The sequence below is a fragment of the Grampus griseus genome, assembly GCF_964374135.1.
Source record: "Grampus griseus genome assembly, chromosome: 16".
Lineage (NCBI taxonomy): Eukaryota > Metazoa > Chordata > Mammalia > Artiodactyla > Delphinidae > Grampus > Grampus griseus.
In genome coordinates this window covers 6,478,875-6,494,556 of record NC_139010.1, presented here as the reverse complement: position 1 = coordinate 6,494,556, position 15,682 = coordinate 6,478,875, and the positions used below count along the sequence as shown (strand labels likewise).

The 15,682-nt window shown below is 39.3% G+C and overlaps 1 long non-coding RNA gene across 1 annotated transcript in view; it reads left to right on the top strand.

Annotated features, from left to right (window-relative positions):
* The first annotated feature begins 3,409 nt into the window (after positions 1-3,409).
* LOC309834920 overlaps positions 3,410-15,682 on the top strand; it is a 77,956-nt gene continuing 65,683 nt past the window's right edge. The window contains exon 1 of the long non-coding RNA XR_014297908.1: positions 3,410-3,452. This is a non-coding gene — a long non-coding RNA (uncharacterized lncRNA). The remainder of the gene's footprint in view (positions 3,453-15,682) is intronic.

The following is a 15,682-nucleotide window of genomic DNA, read 5'->3' as shown; positions in this document are numbered from 1 at the left end:
ATGTCATATGATATTTGTCTTTCTCTGTCTTCACTTAGAATGATAATCTTTAGGTCCATCCAGGTTGCTGCAAACAGCATTATTTCATTCTTTTTCATGGCTGAGTAATATCCAATTGTGTGTGTGTGTCTGTGCATATATATATATATATATATATATATATATATATATATATGTAAAATTCTTTACACCAGTGCTTCCTTTTCCCCATCTAAAAGAACAGAACCTACAAAAAGCTTACAGCTAACAGCAGACTTAATGGTAAGAAAATAGAAGCTTTCTCACTAAGATGAGGAACCAGGCAAGGATGTCCCCTTTCACCACTTCTTTTCAACATCGAGCTGGAAGTCCTAGCAATAACACAATTAGAAAAGAGAAGGAAATAAAAGGTCTACAGATTGAGAAAGAAAGAATAAAATTGTTTTTGCAGATGACATGATTGTCTTATGTAGAAAATCTGGAAGAATTGACAAACTCTTAGTATTAATCAACGACTATAGCAAGGTTGCAGGATATCAGCTTAATATACAAAAGTCAATAGCTTTTCTATGTAGCAGCAATTAACAAGTGGAATTTGAAATTAAAAACATAGTATCTTTACATTAGCCCCCAAAATAAAATACTTAGGTATAAATCTAACAAAATATGTACAAGATCTGTATGAGGAAAACTAGAAAACTCTTAACCAAGGAAATCCCAGAAAAACTAAATAAATGGAGAGATAGTCCGTGTTTATGGATAGGAAGATTCAATATTGTCAAGACGTCACTTCTTCCCAACTTGATCTATAGATTTAATGCAATGACAATCAAAAGTCTGGCAAGTTATTTTGCAGATATCAACTAACTGATTCTACAGTTTATATGGAGAGGTAAAAGACCCAGAATAGACAACACAACATTGAAGAACAAAGTTGGAGGACTGACACTCCAGGACTTCAAGACTTACTATACAGCTACGGTAGTCAAGACAGTATGGTATTTGCGAAAGAATAGGCAAACAGATCAGTGGAACAAGATAAAGAGCCCAGAAATGGATCCACATACCTACTGTTAACTGATCTTTGACAAAGGAGTGAAGGCAACACAATGGGGCAAAAATAGTCTTTTTGACAAATGGTCCTGGAACAACTGTACATCCACATGCAAAAAAAGAAAAGGAAAAAAATTAAGACAAAGGCTTTACACCCGTGACAAAAATTAATTCCAAATGGATTACAGACCTAAATGCAAAACACAGAACTATAAAACTCCTAGAAGGTAATAAGAAAAAATCTAGATGATCCTGGGTTTTAGTGATGACTTTTTAAATACAACACCAAAGGCGTGATCTATGAAAGAAAGAATTGATAAGCTGGATTTTATTAAAATTAAACAGTTTTGTTTAGTGAAAGATACTGTCAAGAGAGTGAAAAGACAAGCCACAGACTGGGAGAAAATATTTGCAAAAGTCATATTTATACAAAAAGTGTTATCCAAAATATAAGAAGAACTCTTAAAAGGCAACAGTAAGAAAACAAACAACCCAACTATAAGAAATGGGCCAGGGGCTTCTCTGGTGGCGCAGTGGTTGAGAGTCCGCCTGCCGATGCAGGGGACACGGGTTCGTGCCCCAGTCCGGGAAGATCCCACATGCCGCGGAGCGGCTGGGCCCGTGAGCCATGGCTGCTGAGCCTGCGCGTCCGGAGCCTAGGCTCCGCAACGATAGAGGCCACAGCGGTGAGAGGCCCGCGTACCGCAAAAAAAAAAAAAGAAAAAAAAGAAACCCCCTCAATAGACTGAATCCTGCCAGCCAAGACACCAAGGCCATTGTCCTGGTTCAGGGGAGACTGCCTATAGGTTCCTTGGCCTGGATACCCTTCTGCCTTCAGTTATGGGGGAGGGCTGAAAGATATAATTTAACTTATGAATTCTTTCTTTCCCATGCAAATCAACACTGTTGGGCCTTTTGGCCTAGACCATCTTGTCAAGACTAACGTAAGTAGATGCTCTCTTTAATGGAATGGGGTTTTAAATTGGGTTTATTTTAAATGGCAACCCACATAATTTAGACTCCACCAAAAGATAACCAGCTGTTGTTTCTATAATTAGTAAGATATTTATCTTTTAAAATCTGGGAAATAAACCAAGTCTTGATAACTTCATCAAGCAGACTGGTCCTCCAGGAGATTTTGACCATAAACAAGCTGGATGTACACTAAAATAACTCTCTAGAAACTTCCATTTTTGCAGTGCTTCTTCTGTGTGCTTGCCACTAGATTAGATCCTTTACAAATTATCTCTATTTAACCTTCAGAGCAACCCCTTGAAATTATTGATAATAAAACTAACTTGGAGAAGTTAAAAAATGTATACAAGTATGAATTTACGTAACAAGTAAGTGGAGAAGCTGGCATTAAAATTCAGTTCTGCCTATCTGAGGGAAAAAAAAAACTTATGTTCATCCCAATAAATTCCCTTAGCTTATTCATCTCTGCTCAAAGGGAGTATCAATATATAGAAAATTGACAATGTCCAATTCAGAAATGTATTTTGATACGGAGAAACAGTTAAATAATACCACAAGGAAGCTAAGAGGCAAATGCAGGGTGTGGTATGTTCTATGAGATAACTGACCCAGTTTAAACAAGTCAAGGGCACAGAGAAAGAGGAAGAAGAGAAGGAGGCTGTTCCAAGTTGAGCTGTGAGAGACAGAACCACCGAAGTCAAGTGTGGACCTTCTTTGGATTCTTATGCAAAGTATCTAAGAAACAGCATGTTTGAGACAATGGGGCCATTTGAATGTAAATGCCTATCATTTTAGATGATACAAAAGAGTTATCGTTAACGTTAAGTGTGTGAATCTCGTTAAGATTATTTAAGAAAATATTCCTGTGTATGAGAGATGCTCGCTGAAGTGTAGGAATGAAGGGACAATGCCTGGAACACTTTATAATGCCTCAGGATTCTTCTAAAAAATGGAATAAGTAAAGCAAATGTGCCAATCTTGATAATTATTGAATCTATGTGATGGGTATGTGTGAGTTCATTATGTTATTTTCTCTACTTTTATGTATGTTTTGAACCATTTGTAATAAAAAAAAAAATATTAGTGAGTTTTGTTTCCCAGGTTTCTTGTCAGATCAGCCCTGTGATGTGAACTTACAACGGTGTAGTTCTGGGTCTTCAGTACTGTAGAAATTAACCACGATCTATAAGGATGTTTCTGGGGGGGAACTTCTTTTCCTTGCTGGAGTTGTGAGCTTCTGGACTGCTCAGAATTAAGTTCTGATGGCTGTCCCAAGTAGCCACTTAAAATAAGGAGTATTTGTAAGTAGGTTACATATAAATAGCAGGTCTCCTATTTATAGATCTTAAAAGGGCAAGCATGTTTGGAATTCCTTCTGACCTTGCCTCATTTCTCAACGCCAGCTGCATATCTACAGCGAGAAACCCCCTCTCCGCCTTTCCTGTGTATGTATATGTTATCTCTTAATTACTGCTTTAACTTTCCACCAGCTACTTTAAGATAACAGGCACAATTTACATTTAAAAGTTTATTTTTCCTGAAAATATGCGTGTGTTTATCATGTCTTGAACTGGAACTTTCAAAGGGAAATTTGGCTCTGTAGGTAGGTGTCTATGTATCAATCATAAAATGTTAAATACACAGTGACGTTTCCAAATTTTAAATAGCAACACGGGAACCTCTAAGACCAGATCTCAACCAACTTTCTCACCTTTATTTCTGTTTATTCTTTAATTTCAAAATCAATTTTATTGCAGCCAAAACAGTGGAATTAACTATATATAGTTAATATATATACTATATATATATAACTTAAAATATAAGTTTTAAGTTATAGGGAATATAGTTTACTTTGGCAGAGAGTGTTAAAATTAAAGTTGCATGTATTACTAACATAACTGAACATCCTTAATTTGGTATAAGTGTGACTCATTTTCTTGTTTTCCTATGTTCTTCACCTATGAATGCCTCCCTTCCCCACCTCCCCTAACCCTTGACAACCACTGATCTTTTTTACTGTCACCACAGTTGTGCCTTTTCCAAAATATAAGGTTGGAATTATAGGGTGTGTAGCCTTTTCAGATTGGCTTCTTTCACTTAGCAATATGTAGGTAAGTTTCCTCCATGACTTTTCATGGTTTGATTGCTCATTTCTTCTTAGTGCTGAATAATTTTCCATTGTCTGGATGGACCACAGTTTATTTAGCCATTCACCTACTGAAGACTGTCTGGGTTGCTTCCAGGCGTTGGCAATTATGAATAAAGCCACTATAATTATCTATGTGTAAATTTTTGTGAGTATATAAGTTTCACCTTGTTTGGATAAATACCGGGGACCATGGTCACTGAATCATATGGTAAGAGTATATTTAGTTTCGTGAGAAGTTGCCAAACTGTCTTCCAAAGTGGCTCTACCATTTTGCATGCTCGCCTTTATTTCTGTCGTCCAAACTGAACCGTTTACTTTTCCTCTTTTATACACATAGTTTCCTATTCTCAGTGCCAGATTTATGGTCTGCTTTCCCTCTGCCTAGAATACTCTCTCTCCTTCTCCACAGGCCTCAAACTTGAGCTGTCTGTAAAGTCTAACTCAAAGACCATGTCCTTTTTGAAATTCTTTTCTGGTGGTCCTGGCTGGAAGTGATCTTTCTTTTCCCAAAGCGCTGAATCTCTTTTGCGAACTCGTTTTCTGTCTTGGAGTATTCTTCTTACACACATGAGTTACTGCCCCTCGTTCCCCATAAGCTCCTTGATAATGTTTTTTCTTTCAGTAGAGCCCTATTTCTGTACATTGGACTTGGATATATTTGACATATTTCTAAGTGAAGACTATAATCCCTTATATGACTTGCTTGTGCAGAGCACAACGTTTGGAAAATATCCTGAGCTAAAAACTTAAAAAGCAAATAATTAAAGGAAAGCTCTGATTCCTCTCAATTTGCAGCGTTCTTCTTTGTGTGTAATAGTGTTTCCTAGGGCTTCCCTGGTGGCACAGTGGTTGAGAGTCTGCCTGCCGATGCAGGGGACGTGGGTTCGTGCCCCGGTCCGGGAAGCTCCCACATGCCGCGGAGTGGCTGGGCCCGTGAGCCATGGCCGCTGAGCCTGCACGTCCGGAGCCTGTGCTGCGCAACGGGAGAGGCCACAACACTGAGAGGCCCGCGTACTGCAAAAAAACAAAGCAAAACAAAAAAAACAATAGTGTTTTCTAGAAACCAAGGATAACCTCACAGAATGTGTGGGCCTTTTCAAAGAGACCCTACTGCATTCAGTTTGCCTTAGATTTTGAAGTCATCGTTGACTGAGTCCAAGGCCCTAGGTATTAGACGAAAGTAAACAGGATAAAGTGCTCTTCTCTTCATGCCAATTTTATGATACGAGGGCTTCTCTGCAGGTTTCTTTTCTGTCGAGGCACCGGGTGTGAACATTCTCTGAAGACTGGTTGGTGCCCACCCGACAGTAAGAGGGCCAGGACCCCTGCTGCTGCCACAGCGGAGGCTGTAAATGATACCAGGCAATTGTGAGCTCTGCTGTCTTTGAAATGATTGCTCTTAATGTATGCAATGTCCGAAGGAAACTGTAATCCAGCCTAGCTAAAAATAGACTCTGTGTTCACTTAACTCAGATTTTCTTAAATCGTTCCTCCCTTTCTTGGAAATGTCAGTCTTCTCCTTTGTTTCTCCATTCCCCACCTGCAAAGCCTGGCCTATTGGGGCAATACTACTTGCCATAAATACAAAGAATTCAATATATAAGGGTGGCTACTCAACTCATGTTGCCCAGGCCCCACATAAAGATCACACTTCTCACCCATGGCTACTGTCAAAAAAAAAAAAAAGGAAAAGAACATGTATTGGCCAGGATGTGGAGAAATTAGAACCCTGTGCACTGTGGGTGGGATTGTAAAATGGTGCAACCGCTATGGAAGAGAGCATGGCAGTGTTATATGGACTGACTTGTGTCCTCACAAAATTCATATGTGGCAGCCCTAACCCCCAAAGTCACTGCTTGGAGGTAGGGCTTTTAAGGGGTAATTAATGTCAAATGATGTCATTAAGGTAGAGCCAAAATCCAATAAGACTGCTGTCCTTATGAGAAAAAGAAGAGACACCAGGAGTGTGCACACACAGACAAAAGGCCATATGAGGACACTGAGAAGGTGCAAGCCAAAGAGAGAGGCCTCACCAGAAACCAGTCCTGCCTGGACCTTGATCTTGAACTTCCGGCCTCCAGAACTGTGAGAAAATAAATTTCTGTTATTTAAGCTGCCCAGTCTTGGTATTTTGTTATGGCAGCCCTAGCTGACTGATACAAGTAGTTCCTCAAAAATTAAAACTAGAACTGCTTTATGATTTATCAATCCCACTTCTGGGCATATATTCAAAAGAATTGAAAGCAGGGTCTTGAAAAGATATTTGCACACCTGTGTTCATAGCAGCACTATTCACAATAACCAAAAGGTAGAATCAACCCAAATATCCATCAATAGTTGAATGGATGAACAAAAGGTGGTCTATCCATACAATGGAATATTATTCAGCCTTAAAAAGGAAGGAAATTCTGGCACCTGCTACAACATGGATGAATCTCAATCTAGCCGCTTTTGCTTTGATTTATGATTTCATGATTTTTCCTAAGGAACACTTTATGCTCCATCTTGTGGGTGTCTGTTGTATATATGTCATCATGAAAACATCTGCTCGAAATTTGTATTGCAATTTAGATTTCTCATGATTTTAGATTTACGTCACAACTAACACCTAAAGCCTGATGACCTAAAAAGCACTAACTTAATGTATACTTAGAGGAAAGGGGGAAAGGTATAATCTGGGATATTTTTCTTCCTAAATATTACCAACTCAACTAACAAGCGCTTAGTTGAATACAAATCACAAAGTCTGGGTTTTTATTGATGCATGCTTACTTGTATAAAAACCAGGAAGCCTGAGTCCTTTCATACTGTTGTTTCCCTCAAAAATTCAGTGTATATTGATAGACGGAATTGTCTCAAAGACTTTCCCCAAATAGTATCTCTATTAGGTTTTCATACATAAATGGCAATCAAAGCAAAAATCATTTAACTTGGCATTCACTGCAAATTAAGCAAAACGAGTATTTAGTATTTTGAAAAGACACCCTGGTAAAATCGAAAGTGAACACACTTGCAAAACTTGGGGGTTGTAAACATGTTAAGAACCTCACATTTTATAATTGAATTGTTCTCCTTTATCTGAAATTCCCAGTTCCTTTCCTATCATCTTCTGTTTGTTTGTTTTTTAAGATTTTTTTGATGTGGACCACTTTTTAAAAAGTCTTTATTGAATTTGTTACAATATTGCTGCTGTTGTATGTTTTTGGTTTTTTGGTGGGGAGGCATGTGGGATTTTAGCTCCCGACCAGGGATCAAACCCGCACCCCCTGCATTGGAAGGCGAAGTCTTAACCACTGGACCGCCAGGGAAGTCCCTCCTATTATCTTCCTTTGATCAGAATCTGTGGGTTTCTGATCTGTGCAACATAAGAGCCAGTAACACTAGTTTGACCATTTTTTATTCTGAAATGAGGTGAGCTTCCATCATCATTTTGTAGAAGTGTTAGAATTAATAACAATAGTTTGTTTTTGTACATATGTGGGATAGATTCTGAGTAATAGAATACCTGGGTCAAAGGGTACTTACATATTTAGTTTTGATAACAATACAACAAAAAATTTTAATTTCTTTAAAAAATTAAAAAAAAAATTATTGAAGTATAGTTGATTTACAATGCTGTGTTAGTTTCAGGTGTACAGCAAAGTGATTCAGTTACACGTATATACATATATATTCTTTTTCAGATTCATTTTCATAACAGGTTATATTGAATATAGTTCCCTGTGGAACTATACGGTAGGACCTTGCTCTTTATCTATTTTATATACAGTAGTGTGTATCGCTTAATCCCAAACTCCTAATTTATCCCTCCCCTACCTTTTCCTTTTGGTAACCATAAATTTGTTTGCTATGTCTGTGAGTCTGTTTCTGTTTTGTAAATAAGTTCATTTGTATCATTTTTTGAGAAATACGCCAAAATTAGTATCCAGAAGAACCATATCAATTTACACTCTCACCAGCTTCAGGTAGTGTCAATATTTTTATTTTTTTGTTAGTGTTGTAGGTAAAAAATGGTATCTCATTTGTTTCTAATTTGCATTTTTCTGATTACTTAATGAAATTAACAGCTTGTAGTACATTTATTATCTCTCACTATCCTTTTGACTCTCTTCCCGTGGATCGTTTTCTTTTTCCTATTAATTTATAGGAGCTTTTTACAAACATATATGTGTTTATGTGTATGTGTGTGTGTGTGTGTGTGTGTGTGTGTGTTTAATATTTCCAGTTTGTGGATTATGTCTTCACTTTCTTTATAGTAAACTTTTATGGACAGCTGTTCTTAATTAAAGTGTAGTCACTTTTATCGTTCCTTATGTTTTTATTAGTGATTTCTGTGTCTTGTGTATTTTCTTTTAAAATGTTTTGCCTTTTACACATGATTATACTTAGAAGTGATTTTTTTGTATCTAGTGTAAGAATCTGCCTGCCAATGCAGGGGACACGGGATCGATCCCTGGTTGGGGAAGATCCCACATGCTGCAGAGCAACTAAGCCTGCATGCTGCAACTACTGAGTCCACACGCTGCAACTACTGAAGCCCGTGTGCCTAGGGCCCATGCTCTGCAACAAGAGAAGCCACTGCAAGGAGAACCCATGCCCCGCAACAAAGAGTAGCCCCCACTCGCTGCAACTAGAGAAAGCCTGCATGCAGCAACGAAGACCCAACGCAGCCCCCCCAAAAAAGAAATGTAAAAATAAAAGTCCATTCTTTCCCCTGATAATCTGTAAATGCTGTCCCTGTCATATATCATTTTATTGCACTCAAAGTTCTGTTTCTTAATTTTCTACTCTGATTAATAATTTATTTTTATCTGTCCTTGTGTCAATACCAATACTGCCTTAATTACTATAATTTCCTTTAAAAAAATCTTCGGCTTCCCTGGTGGCGCAGTGGTTGAGAGTCCGCCTGCTGATGCAGGGTACACGGGCTCGTGCCCCGGTCCGGGAAGATCCCACATGCCGCAGAGCGGCTGGGCCTGTGAGCCATGGCCACTGAGCCTGCGCGTCTGGAGCCTGTTCTCCGCAATGGGAGAGGCCACAACGGTGAGAGGCCCGTGTACCGCAAAAAAAAAAAAAAAAAAAAAAACTTCCTATCCAGTAGGGAAAATCCCATTTTCTTCTTCTTCTTAGAAATGCCTTCTTTAATCTTGGGCTTTTCTCTTGGGTACATATTTCAGAGTTGGTTTAAATCCCTGGAAAAGCACTGTTGAGATTTTTGTTGGAATATCTGCATCAATTTGGGAAGAAGTCATGACATCTCAACATTATTGAATCTTTCCATATAATAACATGCTATATCTCTCCATTTATGTAGGCTTTCTTTAATGTCTCAATAATTCTCCACAAATGTCTTACACAGCTTTTCTCAGATTTATTTCTAGACACCCTATCTATTTGTTTCTATTATAAATACTTTTTTTGTGGTATGCAAAAATTCTTGATATAGATTCTGTTTATTATATATAATCTGCTTTCAATTCTTTTGAATATATGCCCAGAAGTGGGATTGATAAATCATAAAGCAGCTCTAATTTTAATTTTTGAGGAACTACTTGTATCAGTCAGCTAGGGCTGCCATAACAAAATACCAAGACTGGGCAGCTTAAATAACAGACATTTATTTTCTCACAGTTCTGGAGGCCGGAAGTTCAAGATCAAGGTCCAGGCAGGACTGGTTTCTGGTGAGGCCTCTCTCTTTGGCTTGTAGACGGCCACCTTCTCAGTGTCCTCATATGGCCTTTTGTCTGTGTGTGCACGCTCCTGGTGTCTCTTCTTTTTCCTTATAAGGACAGCAGTCTTATTGGATTTTGGCTCCACCTTAATGACATCATTTAACATTAATTACCCCTTAAAAGCCCTACCTCCAAGCAGTGACTTTGGGGGTTAGGGCTGCCACATATGAATTTTGTGAGGACACAAGTCAGTCCGTATAACACTGCCATGCTCTTTTCCAAGCTTTAAATGACACATTAAACAAGATGGGCTTAATTGATATTTATAGGACATTCCATCCAAAAACAACAGAATATACTTTCTTCTCAAGTGCTCATTGAACATTCTTCAGGATAGATCATATCCTGGGTCACAGATCAAGCCTTGGTAAATTTAAGAAAATTGAAATCAAATCAAGTTTCCGACCACAAGGCTATGAGACTAGATATCAATTACAGGAAAAAGTCTGTAAAAAATACAAACACATGGAGGCTAAACAATACACTGCGAAATAACCAAGAGCTTACTGAAGAAATCAAATAGGAAATCAAAAACTACCTAGAAACAAATGGCAATGAAAACACGAGAACCCAAAAACTATGGGATGCAGCAAAAACAGTTCTAAGAGGGACATTTAGAGCAATACAATCCTACCTCGAGAAACAAGAAACATCTCAAATACACAGCCTAACCTCGCACCTAGAGCAATTAGAGAAAGAAGAACAAAAAAACCCCCAAAGTTAGCAGGAGGAAAGAAATCATAAAAATCAGATCAGAAATAAATTAAAAAGAATGGAAGGAAACAATAACAAAGATCAATAACACTAAAAGTTTGTTCTTTGAGAAGATAAACGAAATTGACAAATCATTAGTCAGACTCATCAAGAAAAAGGGTGAAGACTCCAATCAATAAAATTAGAAATAAAAAAGGAGAAGTAACAACTGACACTGCAGAAATTCAAAGGATCATGAGAGATTACTACAAAAAACTATATGCCAATAAAATGGACAACCTGGAAGAAATGAACAAATTCTTAGAAAAACACAACGTTCTGAGACTGAACCAGGAAAAATAGAAAATATAAAGAGATCAATCACAAGCACTGAAATTGAGACTCTGATTAAAAATCTTCCAACAAACAGAAGCCCAGGAGCAGATGACTTCACAGGGGAATTCTATCAAACATTTAGAGAAGAGTTAACACCTATCCCTCTCAAATTCTTCCAAAATATAGCAGTGGGAGGAACACTCCCAAACTAATTTTACGAGGCCACCATCACCCACATATGAAAACCAGACAAAGATGTCACAAAGAAAGAAAACTACAGGCCAATATCACTGATGAACATAGATGCAAAAATCCTCAACAAAATGCTGGCAAACAGAATCCAACAGAACATTATACACCATGATCAAGTGGGGTTTATCCCAGGAATGCAAGGAGTCTTCAATATATGCAAATCAATCAATGTGATAAACCATATTAACAAATTGAAGGAGAAAAACCATGTGATCATATCAATAGATGCAGAGAAAGCTTCTGACAAAATTCAACACCCATTTATGATAAAAACCCTCCAGGAAGTAGGCATAGAGGGAACCTACCTCAACATAATAAAGGCCATATATGACAAAGCCACAGCCAACATCGTTCTCAATGGTGAAAAACTGCAACCATTTCCTCTAAGATCAGGAACAAGACAAAGTTGTCCACTCTCACCACTGTTATTCAACATAGTTTTGGAAGTTTTAGCCACAGCAATCAGAGAAGGAAAAGAAATGAAAGGAATCCAAATTGGAAAAGAAGAAGTAAAGCTCTCACTGTTTGCAGATGACTATACTATAGTATAGTATTATACATAGATACTATACATAGAGAATCCTGAAGATGCTACCAGAAAACTACTAGAGCTAATCAATGAATATGGTAAAGTAGCAGGATACAAAATTAATGCACAGTAATCTCTTGCATTCCTATACACTAATGATGAAAAATCTGAAAGAGATATTAAGGAAACACCATTGCAACAAAAAGAATAAAACACCTAGGAATAAACCTACATAAGGAGACAAAAGACCTGAATGCAGAAAACTATAAGACACTGATGAGAGAAATTAAAGATGATACAAACAGATGGAGAGATATACCATGTTCTTGGATTGGAAGAATCAACATTGTGAAAATGACTATACTACCCAAAGCAATCTACAGATTCAATGCAATCCCTATCAAACCAACAATGGCATTTCTCACATAACTAGAACAAAGAGCTTCACAACGTGTATGGGAACAAAAAAGACCCTGGATAGCCAGAGCAATCTTGAGAAAGAAAAACGGAGCTGGAAGAATCAGGCTCCCTGACTTCAGACTATAATACAAAGCTACAGTAATCAAGACAGTATGGTACTGGCACAAAAACAGAAATACAGATCAATGGAACAGGATAGACATCTCAGAGATAATCCCATGCACATATGGTCACCTTATTTTTGATAAAGGAGGCAAGAATATACAATGGAGAAAAGACAGCCTCTTCAATAAGTGGTGCTGGGAAAACTGGCCAGCTACATGTAAAAGAATGAAATTAGAACAGTCCCTAACACCATATACAAAAATAAACTCAAAATGGATTAAAGATTAAATGTAAGACCAGACACTATACAAAACTCTTAGAGGAAAACATAAGCAGAACACTCTGTGACATAAATCACAGCAAGATCCTTTATGACCCACCTCCTAGAGAAGTGGAAATAAAAACAAAAATAAACAAATGGGACCTAATGAAACTAAAAACTTTTGCACAGCAAAGGAAACCATAAACAAGACGAGAAGACAACCCTCAGAATGGGAGAAACTATTTGCAAACGAAGCAACTGACAAAGGATTAATCTCCAAAATTTACAAGCAACTCATGCAGTTCAATATAAAAAAAACCAAACAACACAATCCAAAAATGGGCAGAAGACCTAAATAGACATTTCTCCAAAGAAGATATACAGATTGCCAACAAACACATTAAAGGATGCTCAACATCACTAATCATTAGAGAAATGCAAATCAAAACTACAGTGAGGTATAACCTCACACCAGTCAGCATGGCCATCATCAAAAAATCTACAAACAGGGGCTTCCCTGGTGGTGCAGTGGTTGAGAGTCCGCCTGCCGATGCAGGGGACACGGGTTCGTGCCCCGGTCTGGGAGGATCCCACATGCCGCGGAGCAGCTGGGCCCGTGAGCCATGGCCGCTGAGCCTGCGCGTCCGGAGCCTGTGGCCCGCAATGGGAGAGGCCACAACAGTTAGAGGCCCGCGTACCGCAAAAAAAAAAAAAAAAATCTACAAACAATAAATACTGGAGAGTGTGTGGAGAAAAGGGAACCCTCTTGCACTGTTGGTAGGAATGTAAATTGATACAGCCACTATGGAGAACAGTATGGAGATTCCTTAAAAAACTAAAATCAGAACTACCATACGACCCATACAGCCACTATGGAGAACAGTATGGAGATTCCTTAAAAAACTAAAATCAGAACTACCATACGACCCAGCAATCCCACTACTGGGCATATACCCTGAGAAAACCATAATTCAAAAAGAGACATGTACCACAATGTTCACTGCAGCTCTATTTACAATAGCCAGGACATGAAAACAACCTAAATGTCCATCGACAGATGAATGGATAAAGAAGATGTGGCACATATATACAATGGAATATTACTCAGCCATAAAAAGAAACTAATTTGAGTTATTTGTAGTGAGGTGGATGGACCTAGAGTCTGTCATACAGAGTGAAGTAAGTCAGAAAGAGAAAAATAAATACCATATGCTAACACATATATATGGACTCTAAGAGAAAAGGGTTCTGATGAACCTAGGGGCAGGACAGGAATAAAGATGCAGACGTAGAGAATGGACTTGAGGACACGGGGAGGGGGAAGGGTAAGCTGGGACGAAGAGAGAGAGTGGCATGGACATATATACACTACCAAACGTAAGGTAGATAGCTAGTGGGAAGCAGCCGCACAGCACTAGGAGATGAGCTTGGTGCTTTGTGCCCACCTAGAGGGGTGGGATAGGGAGGGTGGGAGGGAGATGCAAGAGGGAGGAGATATGGGGATATATGTATATGTATAGCTGGTTCACTTTGTTATAAAGCAGAAACTAACACACCATTGTAAAGCAATTACACTCCAATAAAGATGTTAAAAAAATAACCATTCTCACTTTTTAAAAAATCTAAGTAATATGCACGCTTCAGTATATTAGCCTTTATGCATCAATTCTAGGCTCCTATCAACACCCAAGGAAAGCAACACGGGGTTTTGTAATCAGGATGCTGTTGCCATAGGTACTCAGCCACTCATGAGTAACAGAGTGAGGCCCGGCACCCAGAAGATGAGAAATGCATGATATTGGAGAAGCCTTGACAAGATTATCTAGCTGGTGTTCCACAAACTTATTGTATTTGGAAACCCTTATTTATCATGTGGAAAAATGTACTGCATCCCCAGTGACGGCAGTTGTTACTTCACTTAAGAGGCCGTATCGTGAAGCACAGTGGTTGCCAGATGTGGTCCCTGAACAGCATTATCAGCGTCACCTGGAAACTTGTTGGAGATGCAGATATTCTGTTTCCACCTAAGATCTGCTGCACCGAAAATTCAGGAGGGGGGCCAGTCCTCCAGGTGATACTGGTGCACCCCAAAGCTGAGGACCACTGGCGTGGTGGGCTCTGCAGTGAGGCTGCCTAAACATAAACCCTAGCTCTGCCAACTCACTGCCTGGATTATGTTCTATGCCCCGGTTTCCTCACCTAGATAACTGGAGTAATAACTGTATCAACAATAGGGTTGTTATGAATTAATTCACATAAAGTGCTTTAAAAGAGTGCCTGACACATAATAAGCACTGGTTCCATCAATGCTGAGTATTATGAATTTTTCAGGATAAAAACAATGCTTATAAGTCTACTTATAGAGCAAAACTGCTTTTTGCTCTCTCTGTATCCCAGAGATCTGCATTTGGGAATCCTTGAGCAGAGTGTCACAGTGAAGTACATCTGGCTGTGAAGGATGTAGCAGGAATGTCAAGGTGTTGGGAGGATTAGCACACAGTAGGGCAGCCAGGAGAGCATAGTCAGTCTCCAGGCGCAGGTGCTGAGGTGGAGTTAGGGGTGCAAGGTGTTTATGAGAGATCAAACATGTGAGAGGAAGGGGGTATGCTTTAGTCCCTTACAGTTGCTAAAACAGAACACCACAGACTGGGCGGCTTATAAACAATATTCATTTCTCATAGTTCTAGAGGCTGGAAGTCCAAGGTCAAGGCGCCGACAGATTTGGTGTCTGATGAGAGCCCACTGGCTGGTTCATGTATGGCCGTCTTCTCCCTGCGTCCTCACGTGGTGGAAGAGGTGTGGGAGCTCTCCGGGGTCTCTTTTATAAGAGCATGAATCCCATTCCTGAGGGCTTTACGCTCATGACCCAATCACCTCCCAAAGGCCCACCTCCAAAGACCATCACTCTGGGGATTAGGCTTCAACATATGAATTTGGGGGCGACACACAGTCCCTAATAAGGAGGAAGCAGGCATGAGCAGAGGAAGGTGTGAACTGTGATGCAGTCCCAGGGAACCCTGGGCTGACTTGCCAGGGAGTTCCAAATCACGGATCGGTCCTCAGAGTGTCCCTGGCTGGCCAAAATGGTCACCAGGGGCAGGATATTCCAGGAAAGCCATGGACCTCAGGCCAGACAGGCTCTGTGACCGAAGCAGACCCTGCAGAAGCAGGCAGCTGGGCAGCAAGTTCTTTCTTGG